The sequence below is a fragment of the Rutilus rutilus genome (assembly GCF_951802725.1).
Source record: "Rutilus rutilus genome assembly, chromosome: 8".
NCBI classification, from domain to species: Eukaryota; Metazoa; Chordata; class Actinopteri; order Cypriniformes; family Leuciscidae; genus Rutilus; species Rutilus rutilus.
The window spans coordinates 27,048,105-27,062,809 of NC_140222.1; the positions used below are offsets into that span (position 1 = coordinate 27,048,105).

The window sequence follows — 14,705 nt, forward strand, 5'->3', positions numbered from 1 at the left end:
AACAAAGCTCGAGTGGAACTGGAACCGTTCCCTACCGTTCTTAGAACCAGTCGGCCTGACGGTGGAAAAGCGACTATTGGTGTTACCATTTTTTGGCATATCTTAAGTAATCCCTTCCATCTCTTTATCTCCAATACTTCAATACAATTTTGAACCGACCATTCCCATTATGAATTTGTGTATATGGACAAATTATGCTGTATTTACCATTGAAAACAGTTCATCTGTGAAAAGATGGACGTCCTGTGGGGTTAACACATGTCTTGTTGTTATAGGCCTAAGTGTTTTTTTTTGTTTTTTTGTAATGACAACAAAAAGGCTTTTAGAGGAGAAATCACTGACCTTTACCAGGCATTTAAATCTCATCAAATGCAATTTTTTAATGTGAATCAGCCCAAAGGCAGCTTACTGTCTTGTGATCTGAATGACCGTGACCAAGGATGAGAGGGCACTTGCTCTCGAGGCCGCTAGCGGTCTCTGTTGATTAGCGCTCTTGCTAATCACAGTCAACAATCAACATGTGGCGGCCCTCGGCAGCCCTGGTGTTGGGAAGAATATATTTATATGACCCTGCTGGAGGTCTAGAAGCAGATGTCATTTATTTGTTCATCGCTACTGACTGGAGCAGCATCACTCAGAAGCATTCAACGTCACATTTTGGTTGTAGTAAGCCACACTTAAAAGTAAGACGTAAAAATGAATGCAATCGACAGTTGTGGGGGTAGCCTCAATATAGTAGCCTCATATAACATAGTTTTACTACAAAAACCAGACTGAACTGCAGCTACGTACTGAGAAAAAAATACATTCAGTCTAATTTGCAGCATCTTTGGAATGATTTTAATTTTTTTAATGACAAGCTTTTCACAAAGCGTTTTTACAGCTGGGGATGCTGTCAGCAACTTGCAAGACCAGAGCTGCAAGGTGTCTACGATATGATAATATCCATTTCTGTTTAATTAAAACATTTTTGGTAGCGGAATCTTGGCAGCTGGCTTGCTTATGCTTCCCGCACAACACATTTTCCATGATGAGTCTCCTCAGTGATGTTCCAGCAATGGGAAAAAAAGACATACCGTAGCAGGGATTTGCCAGCCCCGGGCAGCCATTTTTAGCTCATCTCTGTGTGTAAAAAAAATCCAGTTTTAGGCAATAATAGACTCATTGTTCTTGTATGAGCCAGTAGCTATACATCCTGTTTTCTCTTTATTAGAGCCCTCTGAAAAAAAAACCCCAGTAATAAACAAGGTTGGCAGCAGCACATTAGTATCTCATAAAAGTGACAAAATGCCTCACTCCGTAACCTTTGATATATTACACTTTAGCTATGCTAGAATGAACAAATTGAGATAATTTAATGTTTATTGCTTGGCACAGTTTGTTGAGACACCAAAGTGTTTAAAAACAAAATCATGGAGAACATCATCTTTCCATGAAATACATATTTTGCTTTGGTTTGTCCTTTAGTTTTTGGGCTTTGGTTCATAGGAAAGCACAAAGTAAATTTGACATTTCTGTAATAATGTTATCAAGGGCATCTGAAAGAAAAATAACGTTCTCTTTCTTTCTTGTATTCATTCCTTGTCAGTCTCCTACTGATAGCATCACTCCTCGATTTTAGTCGTATCCTTTCTATTCTGCCTGAGAGATTTTGCTTTACTGTTCGTAGGATTTGATTTTCCTCACCGCAATATTTTGCAAAGTGTTTAGCTGCAGCTTTTGGTTCATTTGAAATGCTTCAAGTGAAAAAAACATTTGTAATTGTAGGTGCTATTCTTAAATATCCAAACTCTCTGTATTAATCTGTCAACTTTTGATCAGACTTTATTCAAGATGTCAAGATATTAGTGGTTAGCAGTGTTATTTTAGTATTATTTATATATTTTCAATTTAGTTTTAGTAATTTTCTTATGTGCATTTGCCATTTTTATCAGTTTTTTCATTTCTATTTATCTTTAATTCATGATTTATTTCAGTTTTAGTCATTTCAGTGCTTCAACTTTTAGGTTCAACAAGAAGGTTTTAGCTTAGATTGGCTTTATTATCAGTTATTGACTATTTTGAAAAACGTGAAACTTAATAGTCTGCACTGCATAATTTTTATTATTATAAAATAGAATTTTAAATGTGTTATTATTATATTAGATGTTTTATTGCTTCTGTCCTCCATCTCCATCTTTTGATAGCCAGATTTGTGAGTATACATGCTCAGGTTAACTGATATTATATTCAAGTAAACTATTTTTCATTGTGACGGAAGTGCTTTGTCCATTTAAAATGGCATAATTTATTCAATCTCATATTGACTTCAACTGAATGTCCTCCCTTGAATGGGTTCCTAGTATCAGCGCTGTTTTAATCTCCATTAAAGATGTCTATAAAAGTTATGAATTGGACTCCGGGCACACGATGCAATCAGATGATGGAATATGAATGCAAGCTTGTTTTCCTTTGAGATGCTCTCAACAGGGGAATCAGAGTGCCAGAGATGAGGAACAAAGCTTTTATTCAGCACGGCTTGATCGCATACTTGTTTCCTGTATGAAAGACTTCTGAATACGTAAACAAGCTATGAAAACGTCTAAACCAAGATGTTTTATCGCATTTTTCATAATAGAAATTCGAATTGCGAACATCCGAGCACACATTCTCCATGTGCCATATGGCCGTGTCAATATAACAAAGCTGGAGTATTATATTGACAGTTGTCAACATGACTTACTTTCAGGATAAATTGTGATTCTCGGTTCAGCCAGATGAGGACACGGACCCCTGCCTAAATGCTCTGGCATAGTCTCAATGTAGTTTATGGGCGTCCTGAGCAAGAGAACGCTGAGCTGGATGAAAAGGATGAGGAGAGAACAAGGATAGGTCAGTAGAGAGAGAATCTCAGAGGATGCACTCTCATTGGCTCGTGTTGACAGGTCAGGTCAGGACTGGAGCAATGCTGTTGGTCAGGATGATTAAACATATTGTTGATCCTTACTCCAGTGAGTAACATTTTCACAGGTTAAGAGACACTTTGTCAGTGCGTAAAACACACAGGCAGTTAATTAACAAGTGTACCCAATAAAACATTTAAATAAATAGAAAAAAACATGTCTAGGTCCTATTTCTCCCCAAAATTAAAGGATTTTTTTTTTTAAGGTAACACTTTATTTGAATGTGTCCTTGTTACACATGACATGTTACATGTATTTACTATAGTAATAACTATAAATTAGGCATAGTTACATGAAACTTACCCTAAATCAAACCTTAATCTACCCTAACCCTATAGTAAGTGGTCAGTACATGTAGTTAATTACTATTACTCAGTACTTAAATGTATAATTACACTGTAACACGGACACATTAAAATAAAGTATAAACAATATTAAGAATTTATATTTTCCTCAAATAAAGGCTGTTTTAGAGCCATTTAAGTTTTTTGGGCATTGTGACTTTATTATCATGTCAATTTAGCATTTCATTACTGTATAAAATAACTGTCATGCAAAAATATCTTAGATTTTAGATAAATTGTTTGAAATATTTCTGTATTATAGTAGTATTTATTGTGCTGTGCTTATGCAAATTTTATGATTCAAAAAACAAAACAAAACAAATTCTCATTACTGTCATGCAAAAATATATATTTTTAAAATGATTTACAATTATTTTAAATATTTCTATATTGTGGTATTATTTATTTTACTGTCTTAATGCAGATTTTATGACTGAATTTAAAAAATAGATTATTTAAATGATTTTAAATAAAACTATTTAAATGTTTCTTTATTATGGTAGAATTTATTGTATTGCCTTAATGCTAATTTTTATGTTTGAATAATTTTTTTAAATTCTATTTTACAGTAAAACAAGACTGTATTACATTAATAATTCAGGTAGCCTACAGTATCGTTTTCTCAAGAAAAAAAATTCTCAACTAATGTCAGCTGTTAAATTCTACTATAATATTGAAGGTTAAAATAAACTGATTGTATAAGCCTACAAACAACAGTTTTTTATAATAATAAAGTAACTTTATAAACGTAATAATTACACTTCAATTCTTTCTACTTCAATTTGTTTTTCACTGTCATAAAAACTTGACTGTTTTATTCAAGCATACATTAAATATTGAATATATAATGAATATGTAATATGCTCCTCTATAGGGTATTTTTTTACTAACTAACTAACTAACTATCGAGTTTATGGTCACTGAATGGCTTTTCTGAGGTAAATGTAACTAGGCCTGTCACAATAACTACTTTTGGTTTTGATCGATATATTGTCCCAGAAATAATTGTGAAATACGATATTATTGTCATTTAAAGACCATTTTATGACAATATATAATCATAATCATAATATAACAGCATAATAATGCAAGTAGGCCTACACACTTTCAAAAGTCAATAAACTTAACTCTCAAGAATATTTAGATACTCGAATTGAAGTGTCAAAAAATAATAATAATGTTGGATAAAAAACCCAAACACACTTGTGTAGATATTTTATATCTACAGATTTTGTCCTGTCCCTCTTTTCTCAGTAAAGTTAAGTTGCACACTATTGCAGAAAACACAAATCCTTCTTAGCAGTCAGATGTCCATATGAACAAAGGCACAGAACAGGTAATATCTGCTGCTTAATCTATTTTTCTAGAGGTGTTTTTTACAAGTTGAAGAACTTGTTAGCTGTGAGCATGCACTATTTAGCTCTGTCATGTTTATATTTGCACCGAAAGAGTGGATTGTCACTTCTGTCAACCTGTCGATGTCTGCACTGGGCTGCCCCCGATATCGCTTCCGACATGGAGAGCAAATAAGAAGACAGAGTCAGCGTAATCGGCAAAATGTTGGTGTAAACATAATGGGCAATATATCGCGTCACCAAAAATAATCTAGGTCATGGTCATATATCGTGCAAAACATTGTTTACAAGTTGTTTTATTGACTTCCTTCCGTGCTTGAAACACTGATTGAGCGATTACACAAGACATGATATGGATATCTTATTATTATTTTCTTTTGTGGTGAAATGTGAGATGGACATGTTTTCGTGACATTCATATCATATTATATGTCTTGGCTACTTGAGATCTTTGGAAGTTTTGCATTGTAACAACACTTGTTGTTTGAGCAAGCCCGGAGAAAGAGCATATTATAGTATCACTACATAAATAGCACTGCAATGGCAGATTGGGGTCAGCTATAATACATTGCCTTACCTAGCTTGTCATGTATCTGAGTTTTCCTTGAGGAAACACTTGATGTCTGTGTGAAAATGCAGAAGCTACTCCTGCTGTCCTTTATTTGCGTTCTATAGTCCATTCAGAGCTCTGTGTTCCAGTTCATTTTTCTGTGAAAAAATAAACATCCCCTGAGAATATGAAAGGCAGCATGTTAATGAAAATTTATTGCATAATTCTTTAGGCTGAATTTGTGCTGCTTCCTGCCCTGGAACTATACAGCTTGCTTTCTACTAAAAAAATCCCAACATTTTTTGGATTGGATAAAGTTTGGGTGGTACATTACAATCGTACATGTTTTTTCTCCGTACAATTTCTTCAATTTCAAAGCATATTCGTCATTAGATGCCAAAAGGTAACACTTTAACCCTGAAATTGTACTGATCGCACCATTAATTCATGTATTATATATTCAGTGTATTCATTCAATATGGTGTATTGAAAACCAACATTCAGTATAATGACACATCCTGGATAATTCCAGATGGCAGTCAGAGTTGTTTTATCACCCCTAGTTAAGCCTGTTAAATTACACTTATAGAAAATAACCACAGGGCATTTTATTCAACCATATCAATGGCCAAACGCAGCTGTTACTAACGCTTGAATATTCACTTTCTTCATTTGCCTGGTTTGCTGTCGAACCCCGGTTTTAATTGGGCCTGAAGGATTGTACCTGCGCTATTTTCAGTCTCTTTTTCTTATCTACATCCTTCAACCTGTCTGCTGGCATCGTCGGTTCGGTGACCTGACTTGCTCTGTTACCATGGTTTCCTCCACTTGCACAGTCTCCTGTGGCCCTCTCGTTATATATCTAGCTGGGCACAGTTACTCGAGAAACTGCCAACTGGCACAGGCCATAATTACATAAGCACATGACCATCGAAAAAGTTCCACTTTGATGTAATGCTGTTGAAGGGAACGAATGGATTCAAGCCCTAAATTGTGGTTGCTAATTACATTTGGTGGTTTCTCCATCTTTGGCAAACCAAACTGTTCCTCAGTGTGTCAGTGTCTGGTCTACTTGAACTAAATGGCCTGTGTTAAAAAGTAACATCCCTCAATGGAGCATTCATTATCATTCAAGATCGTATTTTACGCGGGTGGACGTGACCACTGGGTCTTTGAGTCGAGCCTCCAAATGAAGATCTCCTTTAATCGCTCCCTTGGTGCCAAATGCAGTTCATCAAAATCAAGCCTCCGTGTCACCAAAAACGCTTCCATGGAGACGGGCAGCCGGCCCAGAGCTGACTAGCCGCGGAACAGGCCCGTTCCTGAAGAGGTTCATGCGCTGCATGCTCTCCGCCAGATTCCCAGAGCTCCAAAAATGGAACAGTTGATGTATTATTGTCATTTTGGAGGGGAAGTTGAGCCGCCTCAGCAATGGGTTTCAAAATCGAGTTAACAAGCCCATCTGAAGTGTTGTGGAGATGAGTTTATCGGTCAGCGATAAGACTTGAGACGATGCCCATGACCCGTTTATCGATTTTTCTCAGAGTAATGGCCAAAACATGATCCATTAGAGGCATTAGAGTAGCTCCTTGTTTTCATGCCTTCAGAAAAAAAAAAAAAAGATTTAAGCTCCGATGTAGCCGGCTGTTGATTTACCGGTTCATCTGGCCAGATGAAAGTCATTGTGCAGTGAGATGGCCAGCTGGGTCGAGGCCTGAATGCATTGTGGACAGTTGAAATGCATAATTAGGAAGGGATTTTGGGTCAAACATTTGGTCTTTGACCAAAGGCGGAGGTGAACATTTAATAATGCGAAAGTGGGGAGGATGATACCTATATGGGTATAAGTACATTATTGGCAAACATTTTTTAATCATAATTCTCCAGCATTATGGGACATTAGTCCTGTCATTTCTGTCAAATCCTCATCTCTTTGGCCTTCCTATCACCAGTCCAAGCACCTAATGTTTATTGTGCCTCCACTGCTACCATAAATCTAGCACTGGGGATCTGAAAATGCTCTTCCCGCTACATGCACCATGCCAAGATGATGATGCTCTTCTGGACCTATTGTAACCACTTGCTCATCCCAAACAACAGCCTGGTTTCCATTACAGATTTACACAAAACTTTTGCGATATTTTCTAAATGTCAATAAAAAGCTATTGCGAAATGATGGCGTTTCCATTAACCGATGTTACGCGACTAAACATAAATTGAAAAAATCACGGCGACGGATGTTGTTAGTTTCACGTATATATTCCAGCCACCGCGCTAGTCATTATTTTTAATTGAAGAAGACGTAGACGTGTTATCCAAGCATTAATGGCAACGAAAGACCCTTATACTTGGGAGCGGCCACGAATGAGATGTTTATGGGTGTTTCTCCCTCATATCTGCTTCGAGGTCTTGATAAATTGTGACATTTATTTGTTGTTTAGAATCCAGATCCAGTATTCCCATAATTCTTGAGTTTAATAAAGAACTCTGTATCGTCTTCTGTCCAAACAGAATTTTTAATCGACTGTTACGTACGGCAGGTGGCCTGTAAATGTGAAAAAACTGTTTCCAGTTTTGCAAAATATAATTTTTTCGAATTGCCTGAAAAACCACCTCATGCGAGCGTAAACATTTTCTACGATATATGGAAGTTTTTGCGGAATTGACGTGTTTCCATTGCGCGTATTTTCGATTCTTAATTTCAATTTGCGCAATTTAAAGGGTAATGCAGCTAGTGATGTGAATGATAAAACTTCTTAAAACAGTTGTGTTAGTTTTTACAATCTATGTGACAATTAAGTGAAAACCTGAGCTCCTGAAACAACATTATGATGAGTTGTAATGTCAACACACTTTCAATGCAATTTGTAACTGTTTTGTGCTAAATTTATGTGGCTAATTTGTATGAATTGGTACATTTTGTATGATCTCATATGTTTTTGTACGATCTGTTTATGCTCCACTGATGGCTAGATTTATTTATTTTTTCAAAAAATCGTACGTTTCCATATGAATCACAACGTACACATTAATACGAAATTACCACCTCGTTAAATAGTTACCACGACCAAATAGTTGGTAATGTTATGAATTCTTCATGCTTTAGTTTTTCATTGTCCGTGTTTTAGTGCATTACTACGGAAAGAGCGTGTTCACGACACAACATCCTGACTAGAACGTTCCTTAAGTTCATTTGTGCATTCATGCTATTTTGCGCAGATACAAGTTCACTGTAAAAAAGTTATGAGAGCATATGTTTTTACATTGCTTTAACTCTTTGAAACTACTTTTTCAACTAATTTAAGTCAGTTTAATGTAATTTAAGTTGAAATGACTTAAACATCCAAGTTGATTGTACTTAAAAATTTAAGGCAGCAACTTTTTGACAGTGTTGTAATATTATGTTTATGTTGTCTGTATATCTTATATATCTCATATTTATTGGCTTTGGGTGAGCCTGAGTGGGTTAATTAACCCGCTAGCAAAGTGCTTCAGTTTAACAGTTTAGATTCGACATTATTGACTATAAGTGGATTACTAGAAACAATCATGTTCTTTCTAGATTTTTAATCTTCAAAAATCATTGTCAGTCAACATCTTGTGGTGTTGTTTTTCTCTCATTTTTTTGACAGTAAGTTGTCATTATAGTGTTAAATGATCGTCATGATATATTTTTATTTGCAGTATTACTGGCGAACATTTACTTCAGTCATTTCATTGACAATTAAAATTGAAATTGTACAAATCTGTGTTGAGCTGTTAACTTTCTATGCAGCTAACGCATGTTATGGTAAACTGCTGATCTATTACACAGTCTGTTGTATTTTGCTTTGTACTGTTTGTACTTTGCACTGGAAATGTGTTTGGAAAGGTCAGGGGTGGGTATAAGGGCAGAGATGAATAGAGGAAGTGTGACTAAAATATGGTGTGTTTATGATGAGTGGATAAATGGAAGGCAACCATGGAACAATGTGAAGAGCAAGACGGTATGTTCCGGCATTTGTTTATCTCTTTAATACGTAGTTCATCGAACATGGGTAGGCTCAGGAAAGACATACCTCTTCAGATGTTAATACAAGACACGTTAAATATGCTCTCTGTCTTCGTGAAATAACACTTCCCTGCTCGATTAATGTCATACGCAGGCTAATCTTAGGATAAGATTGTCACGTTTCATGCATATTTCATCTCCTTTCTAAACATATGTCAGGCAAGCCAGGCTCCTCGCTGCCAAGAACTGTGAAGTTGTTCCAGAAAGCTGGTGTCAGCTCTCTTCCTCTGTTCTTTGGCTCTGAAATTACCTTTGGAAACCAACGTGTCCGCTGACTCAGACACTATCACACTAGGTGTTATCATCGCTCGCCATACTCTGCTCTTTTTCTCTACATAGACCTTACAATCCCTTCCTGTTCTCTCCGCTTCTGTGATTCTTTTCTATTAAAAATACATTTCTGAATCATTGCCCTCAAGTTTGACCTCACATGGCAAACGTTTCAAATATCCCATGGACCATTTTGTTTTGTGTTTCTCATTATTCCCAAACCATTTGTGACATTGCGGCGGATGCTTTCGTTTTCATGTTTCCATGTTACAGTCCTTATGTTGACTTCGCCCCAATGCAAGCTGTCCACAGGGCCCTGTGACCATTCCTCCACTCCAGTGCCTCAGACTGGCTTTTATGTCATTAACGAACAGGAAGTCGAGACACTCGTTAGGAAGGAATCAGTAAAGGGCTTGAGCGTCGCCCCCTTTTAGAAGTTTTTAATTGCTTTAAGAGTAACATGAGAGTTCAGCTCCTGGATCTTCAGCATCATTAGATGTTGCTTCCCGCTTTCCTTTCCATGACTCATTCGAGGCATTTGAAACTTTCGTATGAGTAACCTCTGTACTGTCTGGGATTACAATCTATAAAAGTCACTTTATAATTGTGGCAGATGCTGTCAGTCACTTTTGAATGGCAAATCAAATCTGTTTTCGTAAACTAAATAACCTGAAATACAGTAGAATATAGATAAATATTTTATTTCAGTTAGTTGCAGAAGCAACACAAGACAAGGCAAGAGATAACAAACTAAAAACACGAGCAAAATAAAAACTGACTAGAGAAAGCAGAAACTAAAAATGTATAACTAGAGATTGCAAAGAAAAGGTACTGTATAGAGAATATATAAACTTTGATGCACTTCTGTTATGTGGGAACTGGGAAGTAGTTTTCTGACACTTATGCGGTCACTGTGGATATTTTCACATTTGATTCCTATTTAAATCTTTGCGTGTAGCAAAGCCGGCTTTTTCATGTTCTGGCTGAGCACGTTGACATGATTATTAGTTTTTTATTTTTATTAAGCAAATGCTCATAGCAGCATTCACACCAGGGCGCATATCATCTGTCATTAAATAGTGCATGCGACACTGTGAAAATGGTTTCGTGTCGAATAAATTAGCATATGTCAGCCGTGCCACAAAGGCTATCCACCCCCTGTCTATAACCCCCTATCCACCAATCGCATTATTGGGAGCCCGGTGGGGCCATGCGCTAAGTTTGGTGGCTATGCAAATAGCAGTGTAATCTCTTGCTCCCTGTAGTCATTACTTTCCTTTGTATCGTTTTCACCCACTCATTTCCTTTGTTAAATGGTCCTCACTGAGAACATTGAGTTGTACACCAGATCCTTGTCAGAAGCGGCTGGTCCCCCAAAACAAGCCCACTGATTTATACCAGAAAGGTGGTTATTTAGCTGTCTCATGGTGTTCTGAGGTAATTACAGTAGTTGAAAATGAAGAAAACAAGGGAAAAGGGGATTTTTGAGAAGTATCCGCCATTTTCTGCTTTGCAAATGAAGGCTTAATACAAACGTCTGTGTGTTCTCTCACAAACAGGCGAAACCGTTTCAACTCTCCTTTGTGTTAAGCAAGCTAGCAGGCTGGAGGTAAACAACCTCATTAGCCGAGTTGTTATTACAGCTGATCAGCACAATTCATGACTCGCATATAATACGGCTCCTCGTGGGGACATTGCGGGGATATTAGGGAGACTCTCTGGGCTGATACTGTTGTTCATTTGGCTGTGCATTCATGTGTGTATTTGCTGTAAGGGCGATCAACAACAATTAGCCGTAGCTCTGTGGAATAGTAATGTCAGAGGAGACACTAATGCAAACTTGGTGTCATTTTCAAGGCCTGTTACAAATTAGATACACTTACATTTATTCATTTAGCCGACCGATTTTATCCAAAGCGACTTACAAATGAGAGCAATAGAAGCAGTTAAACTAAGAATAGGACAACAATATGCAAGTGCTATGACCCTTCCCAGTTTAATCTAACGCAGTAAGTATACTTTTTTAAGATAATTGATATAGAATAGAAGATAAAGTGTTAGTATTAAAGGTGCTCTAAGCGATGCCGGGAGACGTAACTTCTTGTTGACATTCAAATTGTTGTCAAACAAAACGGAGGCTAGCTCGACCCTCCCTCCTCCTCATCCCGTCTCCTCCCTCCTGGAATCCCTTCTGCCGGCGGAGTTTTCGCCACCTTTCGAAGGTTTTTCCGATGTAAATTCGGTACTTCGCGCGTTCCTTATCCTTGTCCCTATTCTTTGCAATTTGTTAATCGGAACGTCGTCTCTTTGGTCGTGTCGGCCATAATTCAAACTTCCCTCTTCATGCTTCTCTCTCCTCCACACCCCCTTCAAGTGTACGTGCACTAAAACCCCCCAAACCCCACCCTCAAATACATCTTGCCAGTTATTGGCTGGAACACTGTTTGTTGTGTTTCGTGGTGCGGGTGAGCCCAGTTTGTTTTTGTTGCCGTTTTTGTTGCCGTTTGTGGAGCCTGTGGTGTCTACAGAGACCGCGTTTTTTTTTTTTTTTTTACAGTGTGTTCAGGGGACAGGCAGCTAGCGGATAGTGAGGAGATGTTTGCTGTCTGTGACAAAAAATGTTTTGGCCTAAAAAACGCTTGACATCACTTACCGAAAAGTGTTACCGAAAAAAGATGCGTCTTCAACCGTTTCTTGAAAATGGTCACGGACTCAGCAGCTCTGGTTGAGTTAAGCTGGTCATTCAGAGTTGGGCTTGGCATCACTGCAAAGACAAATCCTTTTGGAACCTTTATTTTTAAAAGTGTAGAACATTTATATAGGAAAAAAGTGTTTCTTTAGATTATTACAATTTTCTTCATATACCAGATCTGCATGCAGGTATGATGTTCATTCTATTCATCAGGAGCAGGTTCCATGTTAGTATTGGGTATTTAGACCTTTATTTTCACGTTGGGTTATTTTGTATATTTTTGTATTTTGTATTATATACAGTATATATATATATATATATATATATATATATATATAATGTGTGTATACACACACACACACACACACACATTTTAGATTCTTTTAGGAATTAGTCAAATTCCTAAAAAAAACTGGGTCACGGCTTAATGACCAGGGGGAAATTTGGGTCCCATGGCCAAACCTTTTAAGAACTACTGCTTTAGATTATTATTCACACTTAGAGAAAAAATGGTTTTAACAACTGTTTACTGAAAGGTTCTTTGGGAAACCCAAAATGGTTCTTATATTGCATCGATTTAAAAAAATCATTTTGGAGCCTTTACTTTGAAGAGTGTTGAACCTTCCCATTGCACAAAAGGTCCTTTATAGTGGAAAAAGGATATTTAGGTTATTAAAATGTTCTGCACACTATGAAAAAATAATAGTATATTTTTAGACCTGTTCACTGAAAAGTTCTTTGAGTAACCAAAAATGGTTCTTTTATGGCATTGCTATGTGTAGATGTGCTGATATATGTCAATTGACCTAATATTATAATGCAATTTATACTGATGAGCGTCAGGATGCTGGGAGAACATTCTGGGCCAGGCTGTCCCCTGGTGGCTAGATTGACTTATTGCAGTTTGCCCACCACAAAGAAGCCTAACTTGAACAAATAAGGCTCAAGAATGCATTTAATGTGTTTTGATGTTTGAGCGATATTAAGTGAAGCAAGATTACTTTGCAGGCCAGAAACAGTTTTTAAATACTGGAAACGTTACGACATTGAGGTTTGAGATACCTGTGTTGTGGTGCCTGGAACCTTTCTGAGAACTTTGGAAATACATCCATCAGGATTTCCCTGAATAGGTCGTTGGGGACGGAAATATCAAAAGCGCTAGACTCGGCTGAACTTTACAAATATCACTGTGTCACAGTACGCCAGGAAATCTCCCCCTGCAAACTCGGCTTGACGGCTGTGGAGCTCTCTTGGAGACGGTAAATGCCAGAAGGCTGGAAAACTCCATGCCGAGGGTTACGCCAATGATCAGAGCGCATCGCCGACCCAAGAAAAGACTTGGTGACCTGTTGCATTTTAAGTGACCAAAGACAAAAATACGGCTGATGTAGTACCTATTGGCTCTGTACATGGCCCCAAAAATGTCAAGCACATACAGATAGTTCAGGCGACGAGCTCTTTTTTTTTTTTGTCAGAGAACTCAATATTATTTTTTCTGAAGAGAGAATGAGTGTAGTGAGTGGCAGATGGATGCTTTGAATTGAAATGAAAAAGGCCTCATTCAGCCAGGGAACTTCATGTACACAGTTGAGAGAACTCAATAATGTGTAATCATTTTTTTTGTAAATAGTTCTTTCTACTGTTCCTCTGGTGCCTAAAGCAGTAGCAGACAACAGACACAACACAAACAAACCTGTTGTCCTGGAAACACTGCAGAATATTCCTCGGGGGTGAAATAGTACATTAACTAATTGCAAAAGACAGAAAGGTATGGAGAACATTAAACTCTGAGGAAAATTAAAGCCATCAACCGAAAAATACCAATAAATGTCGCATGTAGGTGTTGTTTTAGTATTATTCATGTACTATTATATTATTTACTAATACTTTAAAGAAGGTTTTATTTTTATCTTTTCAGTTTTATTTTATTTTTGTTAGTCTTTTTTTTTTCTCTGTATAGCAATTTTAAATGTATTTTACACTGTAAAAAAAGTGTAATATTTATATTTTATTTCAGCTCTATTTCATACCAAAACAATTCTTAATAGTTTATATTTACAGTCAATATTCATTGACATATAACTTTTTTTTGTGCCTTGGCTGCTTTTGTTCCTCAACACTTCATTACCTTTCTTACGTTAAAAATATAAGCAGCAGGGATGTATATACTAATGAATAAATAAATAAATAAATAAATGAATGAATGAATAAATAGGTAACACTCATTAAAGTAAGATTATATTTGTTAACATTAATGCATTAAGTATCATAAACTAACAATGAACAATTTCTACAGCATTGATTAGTATAGGATATATAAATATACTATATTGTTCATTTATCCATGTTAATACATTCATAATGTGTTAATGTTAATTTATACAACTTAACTATCAAGATCTTGACAGCACTTCTGTGTACTTCCAGCAGAGGGCTCTGACGTTACGACCGTACAGTAGGTTACTGAAAGGCTCTTCGTGTTTTAGATGTGAAGTAAGGGC

The 14,705-nt window shown here is 36.8% G+C and overlaps 1 protein-coding gene across 1 annotated transcript in view; it reads left to right on the top strand.

The window, feature by feature from the left end:
- yjefn3 (YjeF N-terminal domain containing 3) overlaps positions 1-14,705 on the top strand; it is a 37,932-nt gene that overhangs the window by 10,645 nt on the left and 12,582 nt on the right. The window lies entirely within an intron of this gene.